Genomic DNA, 18649 nt, shown 5'->3' with positions numbered 1-18649 from the left:
TTTTTGAACTTATTAACTACTATGTGATATCCTATCATTCAATGTTCATTTTAGAAAAGCAAGAAATTAGAATGTATTATGTTTCATCATTAAAATTTGAGAACAAAGAGTATTATTACTATAGAGTGTAGTTTATATCATGTCATCAATGATCATTCATATTTGAATTTGAAATTCCTGAATACAATTTTGTTTTCTATTTTATTCATTTATTCAACATACATTGAATTGGAAAACAAGAAAATTAGATAGAATCATAGATTCAATTCCACAATTGATAATTATTAATGGTTTTCATTTGCAATATTAAGCTAATATGGTACAATTCTTGTAAGCCAATGACCCTAAATTCCCTTTTTATAGAAACAAGGGAGCAACAACAACTTCAGGTCGATTTGCCTAATGTGAAGTCTCAAAATCTAAATCAGTAAGACATATACAAGTCTACAACATCTCTACAACTTTAGTTGTACATTTTTGCATTTGACAGGTCAATTTAGTAAATTAGTAATTTTAGCATAAGCAATAGCATCTACAAGACTATCACATTGATCCTGTTCAAAAAAAGAAGTTCAAACTTGTTACTTTAAACTCAATTCTAGAGTCTAGACTGTAGTATGTAGGATAATATGAAAGATATTCATATATAGTAAAGATATAGAGATGACTAAAACTGAAAGTACTTTCACATAAAGACTATAAGTTTCTGTAGTATGCTCCATTCTTCTTCGGTTGGAAGGGAAAAAAATTTGATGTTATGGTAAATGACCTGCATTCTCGTCAGCATTCCATACTTGGAAGAGCGAGTTTCAAGCAATGTTCATTCCACTAGTGCATGCAAATTTGTGAATGTTTTGATGCACTTTGCAATGCCTCCATGAGTTTTGTCCTAAGAAAGGTTGCCTAAATCAGAGGTTATTTGGTCCTCCAACTTTTTTTTGTAAACTTCTCTTCCAACAAAACCCGTTGTTGAGAAATCAGGTCCAGGACTCGGTAAACCAAGAGATATCAATTTTGTTGTTTTATTGTTCATCTTGGTGAGCTTTGGCCCAGATAAAGAAATAATTTCTTCTGCTTCTATTAGTTTTTGATATTTATGAAATACAGAGGTCGCCTTTATTATTGAACCAATGCGGTCCTTAATTCACTTGCTTGCCAAATGCCTGTCAGCAGTGCTGTTGATTTCTTCCATAATCCGCTTTGTAATTTTCTGTCTCTGACCAAAACTTTTGTTCTCCTCAAGTTCCTCTTTCAACTTCCCAAAAAAATTTGTAAGAGCTTCATAGAGTTTGAACCAATCACACAACCTATCAGCAGAAGTCTTTATTTGCCCCCAGAAGTAATTTTTTATTTTCTTTACTATATTATTTAGATGGTCATTCAAGTCGTTTTCATATTTTTTAATAGTATCATTTGCCTGTTTTAGGTCTTCTTTCATTTCTGAGTACTGGTGTTCACTATGTTTTCTTATTTGCTCTGCTTTATTTTCCCACCCTTTTGCTTTCTCTTCCCACTCTTTTGTTTTTACCCTCTCATTTTCCAATTCTTTATTTAACTTATTGTTTACATTTGCAGCATTCTCCAAGTTTTTGTATAACTTTGTTGAAGAGTCTTTTTCATCCTGGAGTTTTTTTCCCAATTTTTCCAAATTTTCCCTCAAAGTTTTCAATTCTGTGTCCATTTTTTCTTACTATTCAGTTGCTTCTTTAGAGCCAGAGGATGAATTTTTTATCCTTTTCTCTAATTCTTTGCACCTGTTTATTGTTGCTTTCTCACTTGCCTTTACATTTGTCAGGTCTGCCTTTAACTTATCTATTATGCCCTAAAGCTTTCCTTTCTCTCTCTCCAACTTCATCACTGAACTATAGACCACTTGGTTGGTCATTTTGGATAAATCCATTTGGAGGGTGCTAACTTGAAATTCAGATGGATCTAACTGACTCTCTAGTGGATTGTTATCTCTAGCTGGGGGCATAACAACCATGAATTCCATCATATCTTTATCTAGGTCATATGTGGGAAATAACTTGTTGGTTGCAGGTTCTACATCATGAGCTACAATAATTGATTCCATCTTCATTGTCTTACTATTTTGTCTATTCTTGTTTTTTGATTTTTCATAGTTAGTTACAAATTCATTGTAATGAAAATTAGGATTTTGTGAGACAATTGAATGTTTAAATGGTGAAATAGTAGTAGCACTTGCTCTGATGTATGAGCTTCCACCAATACTATGAGGATAACCAACACCTAGACCCATTAGTGGGGTTTTTGGACTATTTTGAGGGTTTTGTCTTGAAGGATGGGCAATTGTTGGACTCACAGTCACCATTGGCGTTGTTGTAGTAGTAGTACTACTAATACTTGTCATAACCTTCTACTTCTTTACACTTTCTTGATCTCTGGGACCAATTTTTTTTGCATCTATATATAATGTCCTTTTCGGACCACTAGTTGTAGTTGTACCCATGATATCTACAGCTGTGGGAGTGACAGTTGATTCAGATTGAATTTGAGTGCTTGGAAGTGGAACTGTAAATGAAGCAGGAACAAATTTAATTAACTGAGATGAATCCAATGTGGATGGAATTGACTGAGTTGATGATTGATCTCCATGCCCAAGGCTTGGTTTCTAACCATGTTTTGGTGCTACAGCTGGTGGTTGAGGTGGTAACCAAACCCCTTCTCTACTGGGACCCAGACCACCAGAACCTTGGTAGCCCATTTTTTCTACAATTTCTGCCCCTTTGCTATATAGAAGTTTGGCAGATGCATCAACTCCTCTCTGAATTTGTGTACTAGAAGAGGGATTCAAAGAATCCTGGTCATCGTAATCATCATCAGTATCACTATGATGTGCTTCAGGTGGATACTCCTTATTCCACAATTTGTCAAATATTGTATCCTCTTCAACCTCATCATGATCTAAAGAGGTCTTTGGCTCATCGAGATTCTTCCTCATTTCCCAAAATTGAGAGATTTTGCTTCGACTCCTTCTACCATCTATACAATCATTCATTAGCTCTTTTGGAATAGGTTTTGTAGATGGTTTATCAACTTTCTTTTAGAAATTAGATGATGTCATGCCCTGCACTTTTCCTTTCTATTTGTGCAATGCCATTATTTGTGATGACAATTCCTGTATTGACATATTATTTTCAGCAGCATATTTCTCCATCTATTATTTGACCTCCTCCCAAGAGTCCATGTTTTTAAATTTTTCAATCAAAGGCATACTTTCATGTTGATATTTGCTTGCAAAAGTCCCAATGCCCTTAAGCCTTGCTCCAATTATGTTTAGTGGATCATACTGCCAGTGACTGTCAACATCAAATCAAAAAATTGAAAAAAAAAGGCTTCTGCCACTTTGAATCCTCTTCTCTCAAATGCAAACCCTCCAAAGGAGAATGGAAAGGAGGGAAATATCATTTTCTTTTGTTGACCATGAAAGAGTACATCTGTGCTCTCCATTTGTCATACATATTCCAATGCAAATACCCTCTCTGTTACATGTATTGGAAGTTTGTAGGGTTCTACCCATGAACCGTAAAACCTTAACATAGTGTACTCTTCCATTAAGTACTAGTCAGCCAATTGTAGTTCACTTCTGAGTTGAATGCAATTTCTACAAGTAATAGGCAATCTAGGCATTGGAGTGCCTGTAATTTTATGGTACATTGGTGCCAAAAAGAAGTCTACAAAATTGTTGTAGTTCCTTCTGTTATCAATCATCCTTATCTGAGGTGTCCACTCATATATTGGATTTTGGCCTTGAGTCTGACTGCAAAGCTTGTTTGCCTCAAATAATGCACAATGCTTAGCTAGGAGAAGATAGCACAAGTAGGTTGTGAATCTAAATGTCTTCTCTAAACCTCTTTGAATCATTAGTAATTGATCTTGCATGCAATGAACAATGTGCTCAATATAACGATATCTTACTAGTTCTTTTTAAAAATGAATATGATAAAGCATTTCAAGAATTTTGGCATCCACTTGTTTGTTACTATCCAATCCCAAACAAAATGCTAGCAAGTAAATATTGTCCTGTGCCCATGGCACAAAAAATTCAAAATCATAAGGAGGCATGTGATTTGGAGTTAGCCTACAATTGCTTGTCATTCTTCTGATATAAGAATCTCTCTGTTCTGCATCTAATTTTTCATAATCATCTGCCAGCTTTTCCAGGTCAATATGTATGTTTGACTATTGTTGTTGAAACCCTAGGTTCATTAGATTAGCAAATTTTCTCTTAGTTATGGACAAAATTTCCTCCTGAGTAATTTTATTCACAATTTCTTTTCTATTTTCATCATAAATTTTGGCGCAGAACATAACAATTTCTGGGCAAGGGAATACTTGAGGTAACGCCATGTGTGCTGACCCAGCTACCCATGGTGCAATTTTAATTGCAGTTGCATTTACACTAGGGTTAAATGAACAAAATTTTGAAGCCTTATTTGGATCGTTCCACTTGTTTTCAAGTACAAATCTTATCTCCATTATACCCTTATTTCCATGAATAACAGGATCATGTATATCATGGAATAAATCATTGAAACCTGGTGTTTTAAGCATATTGTGGAATTCTGTTATTTTTCCCATGTTATTCTTGGTTTATTTTTTGCCCATCATGGTAAATATTTAAACACAACTACAAGCCTACATGGGTGACTCAAAATTAAAACCTTACAGACTAAATTTTTATATATAATATAAACAGTAAAGTTGTAAATCAAGAGGCTTGCAAAATTTAAAATGCGAGACGTAAATTTTCAGGATTTTAGTAGTTACACTTACCCGTTCATGTTCACAATTGCCCTTGGTTTCAATTTTTGTAGAGAGCTAAGAGACTGTAGTTTGTTGCTTTCCTCGGACCACAATCCTCAACCTAGAAATTAAGAATCCGTAACTTTGTTGCACTGTAAATTTTTTAATTGTAACCCCTTTCTAATTTCTAAATCTGTAGACAATGTATAACTACAAAATTAAAGAAACTTAACGCGCTAAAATTTTACAATCTATAGTCTATAGTCGTCACACTTGTCACATGGTACACTTTCAGTTTAGATGTGAGTGAAATCGTGGACCACTAGTTACTAGACATGCGTTAAGTGTTAACTAACCCATCATAATGTATTAATGTCATTCATAACATCACTGTTAACTGCAATTGGAATTTGATTATGTCAATGTGTTAACTCAAAAGTGACACGTGTCATGATTCCAGGACACGTTTGAAATTATAGGGTTTCTTTTTCCTTTCAGCCCAAAACTCAACTTTCGTCGTTGATCTATTAACATCCAACAGCACCGGTGAATGGTGTGGTGGCCCCGTGGGTCATGGGTCCCACTCCCATTAACTAAGCTAGTCAGGTATCAGGATGACTCACATCACAAGTCAGACGTGTCAGTGTCACACCATCACCAAATTGAAATGACATTGTTATTTGTTGATCGACCGAGGAGTTTAGTGCCATGTGTCATGATTTTGGGATGCATTTGAAATGATAGGGTTTCTTTTCCCTTTCAGCTCAAAACTCAACTTCGATTGTTGATCTATAAACATCCAATGGCACCGGTGAATGGTGTGGTGGCCTCGTGGGTCGTGGGTCCCAGTCCCATTAACTAAGCTAGTCAGGTATCAGGATCACTCACATCACGAGTCAGACGTGTTAGTGTCATGTCATCACCAAATTGAAATGATATTGTTATTTTTTGGTTGATCGAGGAGTTTAGTGACACGTGTCATGATTCCAAGACACGTTTGAAATGACAGGGTTTCTTTTTCCTTTCAGCCTGAAACTCAACTTCGGTTGTTGATCTATAAACATCCAACGGCAATGGTGATTTGTGAACAGTGCGATGGCCCCGCGAGACTACCGAGTTGCATAATTGCATATATATAGTAATTTAAGATAATATTACTATTTAATTTTAACTAAATATTTGGGAAAACAACTAGCTAGTACAATCAAAACTAATATTAATAAATTTTTAAGACATTATCTATACATTAATATTTTGAATTAATATTAATATTATTAATCATCTCAAGATTTGATATATAAGTGTTAATCATATAATTAACATGGGTCAATGAGTCTACCTCAAATCCTCAAATCAAAATTACAATTTAATATATTTTTTAATTTATAAAAATTAAATTAAATTTTCTATATAGCTAAAATTAAATATATTTCATAAGACACATATATATATATCTAAAATTTGTATTAAAATATTAATATTATATATTCACAAATTATATCTCTAACTAATATTATTTATCTTTAGCTATAATATTTCTACTTTCTTTTCACAATAGGTAGGGACTCGTGCTCCAACAGAGCTCTTGTAGTTGTTATTATTATTTTTTGGCAAAATTTTATTTAAAATCAAAAGAAGTGGAAAATGGATCTTCTGCGCAAGCAACAAAATACATAAAATAATAAAATTTTACCTAACAATTGTAATGAGGGCAAAAATGCAATTATTTACATAATTAATCTTGGTAGTTTAACTTTACTATTTGGACATTAGTTATTAGTGCTTGTCGTAGGAACTATAGGCAACAAACTTTTTTAACCAGTGTTTGAAATAAACAACTTTAACCAGTCAAGTTTCACATAATTTCTTAATAATAACATATTTTGCTATTAGGTAAAGTCTAAGGCAGGAACTACATTGCTCTGCAACCTTGTTTCTAGGGGAAATGTATTAGTGATTAGCATTATAAATAATATTTTATATTCACATAGGCTTTTATAAACAATTCAATAGAAAATTCAAAAATGCAAAATATTGCAATGTTGCATAAGTAAGCATAAGAAGTTAAAAAAATGAAATACAATTTTATATGGAACTGAAACTCCAAAAATTTCACTGATATTTTTTGAAATTTACAAATTTACAAAATCAGGGGAAAACCCTAGACTCTAGTACTACTGTACTATTCATCGTAGAAACCACCAAAATTGACCATGGTTGCGAATTCTTGTAGCTAGTTGTTGTTATCTTCCACTTCATCCAGGAAAAACCATTTTTGAAGAAAATTCAACCCAATTCTTGCGCATTTCCTATGGTGCTGCAATTGCCCAGTAGTCAAGCCCAGTAAAAATGGTTGCAAGACCACATTCTAGCCAGGTTCCAGAAGCTTGTGGACTTCACCCACCCAAGGGATCCCCACTCCTAAAACTACATGAGTGACAATTTCAATGTCATCGCCCAAATATACTACTTTAAAAATCTTCCTCAGGAGCAACACAATTTCAGCCTTTTCTTCTCCGAGGTCAAGTAGGGAGGCTAGAAATTGTGACGTAATGTCACTGTTGACATGGTACTGATTCTCATTCTTCAAAAATTCATGCCCCAGAACCATTTTGATAGCAGCAATAACAAACTTCACACCAGAGCATGGAACAACCTCATTGCAAATTGACAAGAGGTTTTCCTGAGGAATGTGACCTAGAAAGGCCTTCTACTCCTCTTCCAAAGTGCATCTCAGGCAAATAGGGTTGTCCATCTTTACTGAAAAGTTCAAACTCTAAGTTCTATTAGACTAACACCAAACAAACCAGACCTATCGACTACCAAAAATGAGATGAGCAATGATGAAAAAAGTAGCTCAATCGTCTATAAATAAGCTCGATGGGTAGGGTGCCAGGGATTATTTATTTTTTTCCGTTCGACTGCCAATTCAATTACATTAAATTAGCAAATATTCTCAAATCTTGAACATAATTGCAAGTACGTGCTGAAAAGGCCAATTGTAATTAAACACTAACACTGTCCATTATCTTGTAATGCGTGTGAAGCCACTTAACCGATGGAAAAAGCCAATTGTAATTAAGACTAATAGTACTACTGCTAGTGGACTATGGAATGTCTTGTAATGCGTGCAAAGCTACTTAGCCAATGGAAAAGGCCAATTGTAAATTGTAATTAATAGTGACAAGACATCAATATACTATCTCTTGCAACTTAAGTGATACACGCTGGACAGAAACGTGTCACCATTTCGAACACTTGAACAAGGTCAAGGCTTCATTCCAGATGTTTGGTCCCGAAATAAACCTTCAACCGTTGATATATTATAATCAGATAGTAGTCTAAATCATGTAATTAATATTTTATATGTAATTAATGTTTATCATTTAAATAACCTGAGCTTTGTTCATTTTAAATTTTAATTTTTTTTTCTATAATCTACATGTAATTAATGTTTATCATTTCAATCATCTGAGCTTTGTTCATTTTGTATTGGTAATAATAACAAGTGCCACATAGTGGTGTGTATTTTTCATTATAGTTTTAATTTAATTAGTAATTAGAAATATAAGTTCAATTTATAAATTGTCAATTTAAAGTAAAAAATATAATGCTCTCAAGTTACACTTGCGAATTATAAAATTTGTAAAAAATTGTAAACGATTTTTTTATCATATAACACATTTGAATCCTAGTTAAATTAACGAATAATCATTTTAATTATTTTTAGGAAGTAAAAGTCATTTGACTAAATTTTAATGATAGTATTTTATATCTTTACTATAAATTTTTGTTTTTGTTTTTTACCTAATTGAATATTTCTAATTTTAAATTAGTTAGAGAACCAAATAAATATGCAATACTTGCTAAAATGTTTCCTTTATTATTAAAAATATTTTTTAACTTTTCCTTTCATGCAGTTAGACACTATAAACCCATGATCAAAATGTGTATACTATTAAAAATATATTAAAGGCATTTAACTAATTAAACTTAATACAAAATTTATCTCACAATTAGGGGTGATTGTCAAATTTCAAGCCTCACACTAAGTAATTCAGTGTTGGGAGGTTATAAATAGAACATGTTTTTAATTTAAGAGATCAATAAATTTTATTTTATAATATCCTTTTAAAACTGATATGTTCTATCAATATAAAATATTTAAATATGTAAAAATAATAGTTTATTTGTTGATAACAATTTAAAAGTACTTCATCAAAGTTTTGATGGGAGTATTTGTACTTCATTAATTTTATGAGTTTTTCAAAATCTATATTAAAAATTGGTTCAATTAAAATTTTAAATTTAATTTTTTTAATAAACTAAACTGCAATGGTATTGATAACTGTCGATAAAATTTTTTAGAAATCGGCTATACAATTTGGGAAGTGGTGTGTGGTTAGTGGTAGCGTACTAGCAAGAGAATGTCGCTATCATTGACATGGCATTTAATTCTTTTCGGGTACACTGTACTCCACAGACAACTTACCTTGATACGTGTCAACATTCCAGTGACTACCTCGACTATTCTTCTTCCTTCAAGAAATGTTGGCCAAAATTAAACCTTAGCCATTGATTTTGGATCATCAGACGGTCTAAGTTCTCAAATAATACATTTAACATAACTTTCTGAAAACCATTCGCCATAACAAATAAATTAATTCAATTATTTGGAAAATAATTTTGCCATTTTTTATAAAAAAGGTATCGGTTATTAAAATATTCGCCAACCAATATCCATATTTCAAAACATAATTCGCCATCAATATTAATAATTTTATTAAAAACAAAAATTATAATCACCATTATTTTATAAAAATTGTCTAAACTATTAAAAAATTCACCACCAAATATCCATCGATTGACGCATAATTCGCCAACACTATTAAATTTTTTTTCACCCAAATGACATGTGATTCGCCACAATTTTATAAACTTTGGGAGGGGGGGATTCCTTAAAGTTATCCCTGGCATGAACTACCATTGGAAAGCATGTTGCTTCTACTTATCCATTCTCTTTGAGTTTTAGAGTGATTGGGTTAAATGGGTTGGGAATTTAGCCTCCAATGTAGATCACCCAAATCATAGAACTTGAAGGATATATCTGTAACATCTTTTAACTCACTCTCCAAACCAATTAATCTTTCATAAATAGTAGCTTTGATTGCCATTTTCTATGATTGCACAAGATGTAGTTCTCAATAGATAGTTGTTAAATAAACTATAGAAACCAATTGCTTGCAAATTTGATGACATAGCTTTAGGAATTAGAATGTTGGCACCACATGAATGAAATTAATTTTGGCCAATGATTATAATGGCTAGTTTGCATTTAATTCCATGAGTAAAAGTTATTTAAACTTTATGTTTATTTGCACACAACATACTAAGTTCCTGAAAGCACTCTTACTTTACCTAAAGTAAAGTGATATGACTAAAAGTCATTAGACAACACAAATACTTAGCTTTGCAAGAAGTGCCTCACTTAGCTTCAGAATCCAACATGTAGATATTATTAATAATATTAACATATGTAGGAGAGAAAGAAACACTTAGCTTTTCCACAAATTTATAATCCTTTTATTCAGAATCATGACACGAGAAGTAAGCTTTTGCTAGCTTACACACTTGATTCTTCCACTTTTTGCCAAAGGCTTTTATCACTACTTTTCCTTCATAATGGGTTGCATTTGCAACACCTATTTCCCCATAAGTATCTTTTGGGAATCTCTAAAGGATATTTGGATTTGAAGGGTAACTTGAATTTGCATCCTCAAATCCCCTGGGAAAATATCCTATTTTGTTACCTTTGGGTAGAATACTCCTTTCTTAGCAACATTTTCTGGACTGAGTCACAATAGATAGCATTCAACCTTTAATTTTAGTTTGATAGTCTTGAAGCCAGATCTCGAGCATGCCTCACTTATTTTGATCCTTTAAATAGTTATTTCAACACTATACTAATGTTAATTGATCATTCAAATTGAGATTTGGCTCAAGATCATATAGCCATAAAAACATAACAAAATGGTCTCATTTCTAGACATATGCAGTAGTAAAACCATAAATCAATATTCCCTAGTAGATTTGATCTTAGCTCCATTGATCTGGATGAGAATCACCCTAGCCTCTATCCATAGATTTGTAAATCCTTGGTCATTGGAAAAATCATATTCACAACCTTTTTAGTCACTTTTCTTGGCTTTAACCTTTGGATTCACACTTAGTGTAGTTCTTTTGATGGGAGAATCAGCTTGGGAGCTCTGAATCCATGAGATATGAAATGTTAGGACACAATTATAGATAATAAAGTGTAGAGAACTTACTTCTCATTGGGAGGATGCATGATCACACCCCAAACATGCCTAAATCACCTAATCCCCATGTGCACTAGAAAAATAGGAAACCCACTTAGAAAGATTAGGTAAATATATTGCAAAGGGAGACCCAGAAAACAAAGTAAGAAGAGCACTTGGGAAGATGAAAATTAAGTAACCTAAACAAACCTAGTTACCACTCTTTTTCACACACACATTTACTTCTACCAATGACCACAACCTTAAAAGGGGGAAGACTAAAACTTGGCAACAGTTGGCTCTGACTAGGGACTTAGGCATTGTAAAATATCTAAGGGACCTAGAATCTTTGGTTTCACAGGAACGCCAAAGATGCAACGAGAAACTAAATTAAGAATACAATAGAAAAGAAAATTAAACTAGGAAAGTAGGAAAAAAAAACACCAAAAGATGCAAAGAAACCTACCTAAAGTAACACTAACTACAAGGGTTACCTACTTTTAATTGTGAACTTCATATAACTTTAGATCCTAGCCATTGTAAGAAAATTGTAGAAACTCTCCAAAAGAATATGCCAAAATAAAGGAATTATTTGGGTTTTCTTGCATAATCTTGAAAGGGCCCTTCCAAAGGCAGTCAAATTTGTGATGCTAAGAAGTCCAAGCCACAAGTGGTGGGTTTCCAAAGCATAGATTAAATAAGAGGACATGAAGAACTACTTGAATGCTTTGGCTAACTGTAACCATGAGGTGAGCTCATCATAGATGATTTGTGTCCAATCAATCTTCATATCCTCAACACAAATCACTTGCACTAGGAAAAAGTGATGCTTGATGAACTCTAAAATCTCTGCTCTTCCATTCAGTCTAAGGAGAAGTGTGAGGATATCCATAATCTATCACTTTAGATTTGTGTTGAATAGAGTCTTTGGCGTCTTGCTCTTCTTAGAGTGAACAATCTAAAACTGTCCTCTACATGTCTTCCCATCTGAGGGTCTTCTTTTTATTAAACATGGATTTGGAGGACCCAAAATAAATATCAAAATATTTCTCTTGCACAAGGATGCCAAATGTTGATTGCATCAACACCTTGTTAATTGATAAGAGAATGGATTGATCTGGAAACTGAATCTACATCATTTACACACCAATTGTAGATATGGATGTGGAAGACCCAAAATAAATATCACAATAATTCTTTTGCGTAGGGATGCCAAATGTCGACTTCATCAACACCTAGACACCACTCTCTTTCACACACACATTTACTTCTACCAATGACCTCAAGCTTAAAAGGGGGGAGACTAAAACTTGGAAGTAATTTGTTATAAGTTGGTGAAATTTAAATAAGGGCATGTAGGGTAACTAATGATAAGTGATTGAACTAAGGGCATGTAGGGTAACTAATGATAAGTGATTCAACCCCCCCTCCCCCCCAATTATCTAACAATTGGTATCAAAACACAATGTTGGAAGGAACAAGTTTTGAAGACTTAATCTAAAGATCTAAAGTGTATAAGAGAGGTGCCAAAGTTGAATAATGAGAACTTTCCATAATAGAAAATTAGAATGGGGTTGTGCTCATTTGATACTAGAGACTCTGCATTTTAATTACACAGATAACTAGTATACACCACCACCCCAAGGACCTATGAAAGTTGTTAGAGTAAAGTGTTAATTTAATTTAATTTATTAAATTACCTTTACTCCCCTCTTAATATTTCCCTTTATGCACTTTCATTTCCATTTAATAATTAATTAATAATTATTAAATGTTATTTACCTCTTAAGGTTTCCCTTTTAGGTTTTTTGATATCCTTCTATAAGCATTGATCATTTGTAAATATCTCTCATTCTTTTTTAGTTTGATAATATAATTTGCATATTTTTATAGCCAAACCCTTTCCTCTTCTTGTCTTTTATTCTCTATGATAGGTTCTTTCATGTAGGTTTTCTTTCGATTTTGTGGATTTTCATTTCTCAAATCCTTCATGGAATCAGAGCCTGACCTGTTGTAGCTTGTTCTTATTTGGAGAAAAAGAGGAATGAGGGTTTGACAGAATAGATCTAGAATTTTTTGGTATTTTTGTGAAAATAGGAGGGTCTCTAAAATTTGAAGCACTTTGAGGCCAAACAAACCTCATGGTTAGATTTAGAAGACATCAAAACCCTTATTTTTATATAAAGTTACTCAATTTTGGACAACATTAAATGGGGAGGAAAAACAACTTTGCATACCAAGCTTGTATGAGCTCTGGCATGCATATCAAGGTATGTGCATGCAATTTTTAAAAAATAAAAATCTTGTCATCGTAGCCTTGCCCGCCACCACCCATCACCTCTCCTCTATCAAATGCTTCACCCATGCACGGTTGTCAGGCCACCTCTACCTTCCTTTCCCAACTCACAGTCATATGGGGATTGGGGACTAAAATTTTAAGCCCTCTTTCAAATTTTTAAAGGGTTTGAAATCATTTTTGTTCCTTTTGGAGTACATGATAGTCTTTTGTCTCTAACTCAAGCATACAGAGGAATTTTTTGGATCTAAAAGAAGCATCGAAAAGATGATTTAGATATAGACATGATGGTGAAGGTTTTTTTTTAAAAATTTCTTCTAGTTTAGTACCTATTTTTTCTCAAAGTCAAATGATGCCTTCTGTCTTCTAGGGGACTTAACTTGCTCATTTTTGCTCCATTTTTTTTTTTTAAAGCACCAAAAATATCTTCTCAAGAACTTTCCAGATTCTCTATTGTTTTACTAATATTTATTATCAGGTATTTGTGATACTCAACTAAAGTATATTTTCTTTATTCTTGTATATAGATTCCTTTTGCAAGCTAGGGTTTAGTATATTAGAGAACTTCAAAACACTTTCTTAAAATAGTGGTCGATACCTCTTCTTGTCTAGTACTTCTATACCCACATAACTATGACACATGGAAATCTTCTATGTAATGACTTCTCCATTCAAAGGGTTTGTGGTCTTGTTTAGATACAATGCAACCAATATTTTAGAGTCAATATCAAGCTTTGTAGGATAAGAATAAGATGAATGAAGCCATGTGTCTAATTTCATTGAGTGTTTCAAATAGCTTATAGCTTCATCTTGATGGGTGTTCCACTCCTCAAGAAATGTGGCACAAGTTCAAGGACTTGTTTGGTACCATCACCAAGTTCAAAGCACTTCAGATTTAGGCAGAGCTTACTTCACTTGTACAATTTTTTTTCCTCTCTATTGAGGACTTTCTCATGAGGTTTAAATAATAGAGAACTTTGTTACATGGATGCGAAAAAGAGAGGACAGATAAGGAGTGCATCTATTTTATTATATTAAATCTTCGAGGAAACTTGTAGATTTTCTGTTCTATTTTTTATTCCATTGTGGATACTTTGGGTCCTAGATTTACCATGCCCACTTTTGAGGTTTATTATGATCGATTGAATAGAGAGAAATTCAAGCTTACATAGTTAGATACTATCGCAAGTTCAAGGACACAACCATTAGTTTCTTATACATCTATAGGGAAGTTGAAGTCTAAGATAGATTTAGTAGGTGCTGAGAGTTCCTCCAAGCCTACTCCTAAATTAGATGCTCAAAAACCCACTCTAAAGGGTAAATCTTCTAAGTATAGTGATTCATCCTCCAAGACTAAGAAGTATAAAAGATATCCTTGTAGTTTTTGTGGCAAGGAAAGACATCTAGTTTCTAAGAGTTGGAAATGTCTTGAGGCCTTAGAGGAGGCCATGCAACAACGTAGTATTGCTTCTTTGAAGCCACCACCTCCTCCTTTAGGGAAAGGTCATGCTCTTTCTAAATGAGCATTTTCTTCTATAGGTACTTGGATTCTTGATTTAGGTGCTTCCCACCATATGACACACTCACTTTATTTGGAAACCTCACTTGCTCAGAGTGTTACTACATAGATTGTAGTTGGTGACCCTAAAAAGATTTTAGGTTTAGGTTCAAGATCTGTCTCTTTAGAGGGTGGTTCACTATAGGATGTTCTCTTGGTTCTAGCCATTTCTATGAACCTCCTATCTATCTTTCAAATTTTTTATTCTAGCTCTAGTAAGACAGTTGTGTTCTCACCACATGATGTGGTTATTTGAGACCTCCATGATCCTTAATTGGTTTTTTCTTCTAGGAGTGTTGATCTTCAATCTCACTTATATCAGTTTGATGCCTTTGAGAGCTCTGATTCTATAGGTGTTTCTCTTATTGCTCATGTAGACACAATGAACAAGCTTTGGCACAAGCATTTTGGCCATGTAAACTACATATATCTATACCAAATGAGTATACAGGAACTAGTGATTGGGCTACCTTAGATCTCTTGTATTGACGATGTTTGTTGAGGTTGTGCACTTAGAAAAAATCACAGAGATCCATTTTAGGTAGGTAGATCCACACATGTTAAGGCACCATTAGAGTTGATACATAGTGATCTTATGTCATTCCCCACTCCATCGTTGTCAGGTGATCTACATGTGCTTACCTTCATAGATGACTTCTCTAGATGCACATGGGTGTATTTTTTGATGTCTTTTTATTCATTTCAAATCTTTAAGACATTTGTGGAGAAGCAGTCTAGTCTTTCTGTCAGACATATTTGCACTAACAATGGTGGGGAATATGTAAGTTGGTTTTTCATAGATTTTTACATTGAGCATGGTTTACAACATCAATTCATAGTTCCCCATACCCCTCAACAAAATGGGGTTGTAGAAAGAAAGAATAGGACATTATGGGAGATGACCAATTGTATGATACACTCTTGAGCTGTGATTTCTTCATTTTGGGTTGAGGCTATCAATTATGCAAACTATATTCAAAATTAGATGCCTCACAAGGCATTGCAATACTTGATTCTTGAGGAGGCTTGGACTAATGTTAAGCCTGATGTTTCTACATTCTGCATTTTTGGTAGAGAGACTTGGGCATTTATTCTAGATACTCAATAGAAATCCATGGAGAGGAAGAGTCGACCACTCATCTTTGTTGGCTCCTATGAGGATGTGAAAGCATATAGGTTATTTGATTTTGATTCTAGAGATTTCTTGTTTCAGCAAGATGTTTAGTTTGATTAGCATTATCCTCTAAGGAAGATCTTGATATTGATCCCCCTTCACCACCTCCATGAGTTGTTCAGTGAGTTCCCAAGTTGGCTTACACTATTGTTGATGCACTAGGACCTATGGTAGGTGATCCTTTAGGTTCTCATCACACTCATGCTCAAACTTATGGTACTAGAATATTGATTTATTCCATTATAGATGATACACAAATTTTTTCATAGGTGACAGGACACTTAGAGTGGGATAGGGCTATGTATAAGGAGTACTCTTCTTTGATGAAGAACCACACATGGGATCTTTGTCCTCCTCTGAAAGGAAGAAAGTTGGTTTGGTGCTAGTGGGTGTACCATACTAAGTATGTTGCAGATGGTTCTATTGACAAGTACAAGGCACATCTTTTTGCAAAGGGCTTTTCATAGGTTGAGGGCATTGATTACTCTGAGAACTTTTCTCCTATTGTTGAGATGAATTCTATTAACCTTGTACTCTCTCTTATAGCTTCACAGTGATGGACAATTTATCAGATGGATGTGAAGAGTGTTTTTTTAATGGAGACCTACATGAGGAGATCTATATGGAGTATCCTCATGGTTTTGTGTAGGATTCTTCTTTTGTATACATACTTTGGAGGTCTTTATATGCTCTCAAACAAGCCCCTTGGGCTTGGTATGAGAAGATGGATTCCTTCTTTCTTTCTTTACAATTTACTCAATGTCAATTTGATCCTACAATTTACATTCAATATCATGGGGATGACTTATTGATACTTGTGCTTTATGTAGATGATCTCATCATTATAGGTAGCTCATCCTCCATGATACAAAGTGTTCAATGAGCTTTGAGATAGCAGTTTGAGATGAAAAACCTTGGAATTTTGCACTATTTTTTGGGCCTACAAGTTGTTCATTCTTTGGATGGGATAGCCATACTCCAGCAGAAGTATGCTCTTGATATGCTTCAGAGATTCACCATGCTTGATTGCGAGCTTGTTGACACACCTTTTTAGTTAGGTGTAGTTTTATCTACCACTTGCACTACTCCTACAGTGGATTCCACTTTATATAGACAGCTTGTGGGTAGTTTGTTGTACCTAACACATGTGTGTCCTGATATTTCCTTTGTGGTTGAACTTACCTCTAAATTCTCACAAGATCCACATGAGAGTCATTGGAAAGCTTCCAAACTTATCTTGAGGTACACTAGGGGTACTACATGTTATGGCATTCACTACACATCAACAGATCCTCATATTGATGGTTATATAGACTTAGATTGGACTAGTGATATTGATGATCACAAGTCTACATTTGGATTTGTTTTTTGTCTTGATTTTGGTTTGGTCACATGGTCTTGCAAGAAGCAGCATGCTCACACATTATCATCTACATAGGTAGAGTAAAAGGTAGTTATGCTAGCTAGTCAAGAGGATTTATGGCTTTGACACTTGATGACAGAGTTTGGATTTCCTCTTGATAGTCCCACATTTCTTTGGTGTGACAATCAAAGTGCTATACACATTTCTCACAACCTAGTTGAGCATCAGTGGACCAAGCACATTGAGATTCACATGCACTTCATCAAGCATCTAATTCAAGATGGCTCTTTGAGCTTTGAGTACATTCCCACTACTAAGAAGGTTGCAGACATCGTCACTAAAACTTTTGCATCCTTGTGGTATCTTCAATTGCATTCTATGCTTGGTGGAAGGAAGTTGTCCTTGGGGGGTCTTAGTGATGAGTCCTTCTTCCTTCTTTTCTTGCTATCTCTTTTTGGAGTAGGGTTTTTCCCACATGGTTTTTCCTATTTCTTTATTTCATAGAGATTTGGTTCTTTAGTACATTTGGCCTTTATTTTTGATGAAACTTTTCAACAAGAGGCCAAATTGGCTTGTGAATTTTTTTTTTGTTTGTGCTCCCAAAAATGTTCAAATAGAGACAAACATGGGCTGTCAAAATAATGATGAACACAGGATTATATTAGAAAAAAAAATGAAAATTAAAACACAATTTTCATTGTTTTATTGTGCTGAAGCACTTTTGCATGGGAGGAGGTAGATTTACATACAGATCTTTTGGCGTCACAAAGGTAGTAAGTTCTTTTTAAGTTAATGTCTTGATTGCAATGCATGAAATATGGAGCACTTCTTGATGTGCAGTGAATTTGAGGAGTGAATTTGGAAAGTGCCTGGAGTAGTGATGCAAGAAGAACAAATTAAGCTCTCATTTTCTCTATTGTTCCAAATTCTCTTCAATACTACCTCCAACAGACTATTGTGATACTCAGCCACTGTCAAAACCATACAGGTTTGTAAAATTAGGGTAAACAATATTTATCATATTCCAAATATCTATAGCCTAATATAATTGAAGGGATCACACACATTTGTTAAAACTTCAAACAATATATTTCTAATTTCATAACCAAAATACTAGATAGATTTTGTAACAGAACATATTGGAAATAGGAAGGATGAATAGAAAAACTAACCAGGCATCACAACAATTACA

This window comes from Cupressus sempervirens, chromosome 1 (genome assembly GCF_028749045.1).
Source record: "Cupressus sempervirens isolate cs-2001-9-10 chromosome 1, ASM2874904v1, whole genome shotgun sequence".
In the NCBI taxonomy this organism is placed as follows: domain Eukaryota; kingdom Viridiplantae; phylum Streptophyta; class Pinopsida; order Cupressales; family Cupressaceae; genus Cupressus; species Cupressus sempervirens.
This window is presented reverse-complemented; position numbering follows the sequence as displayed.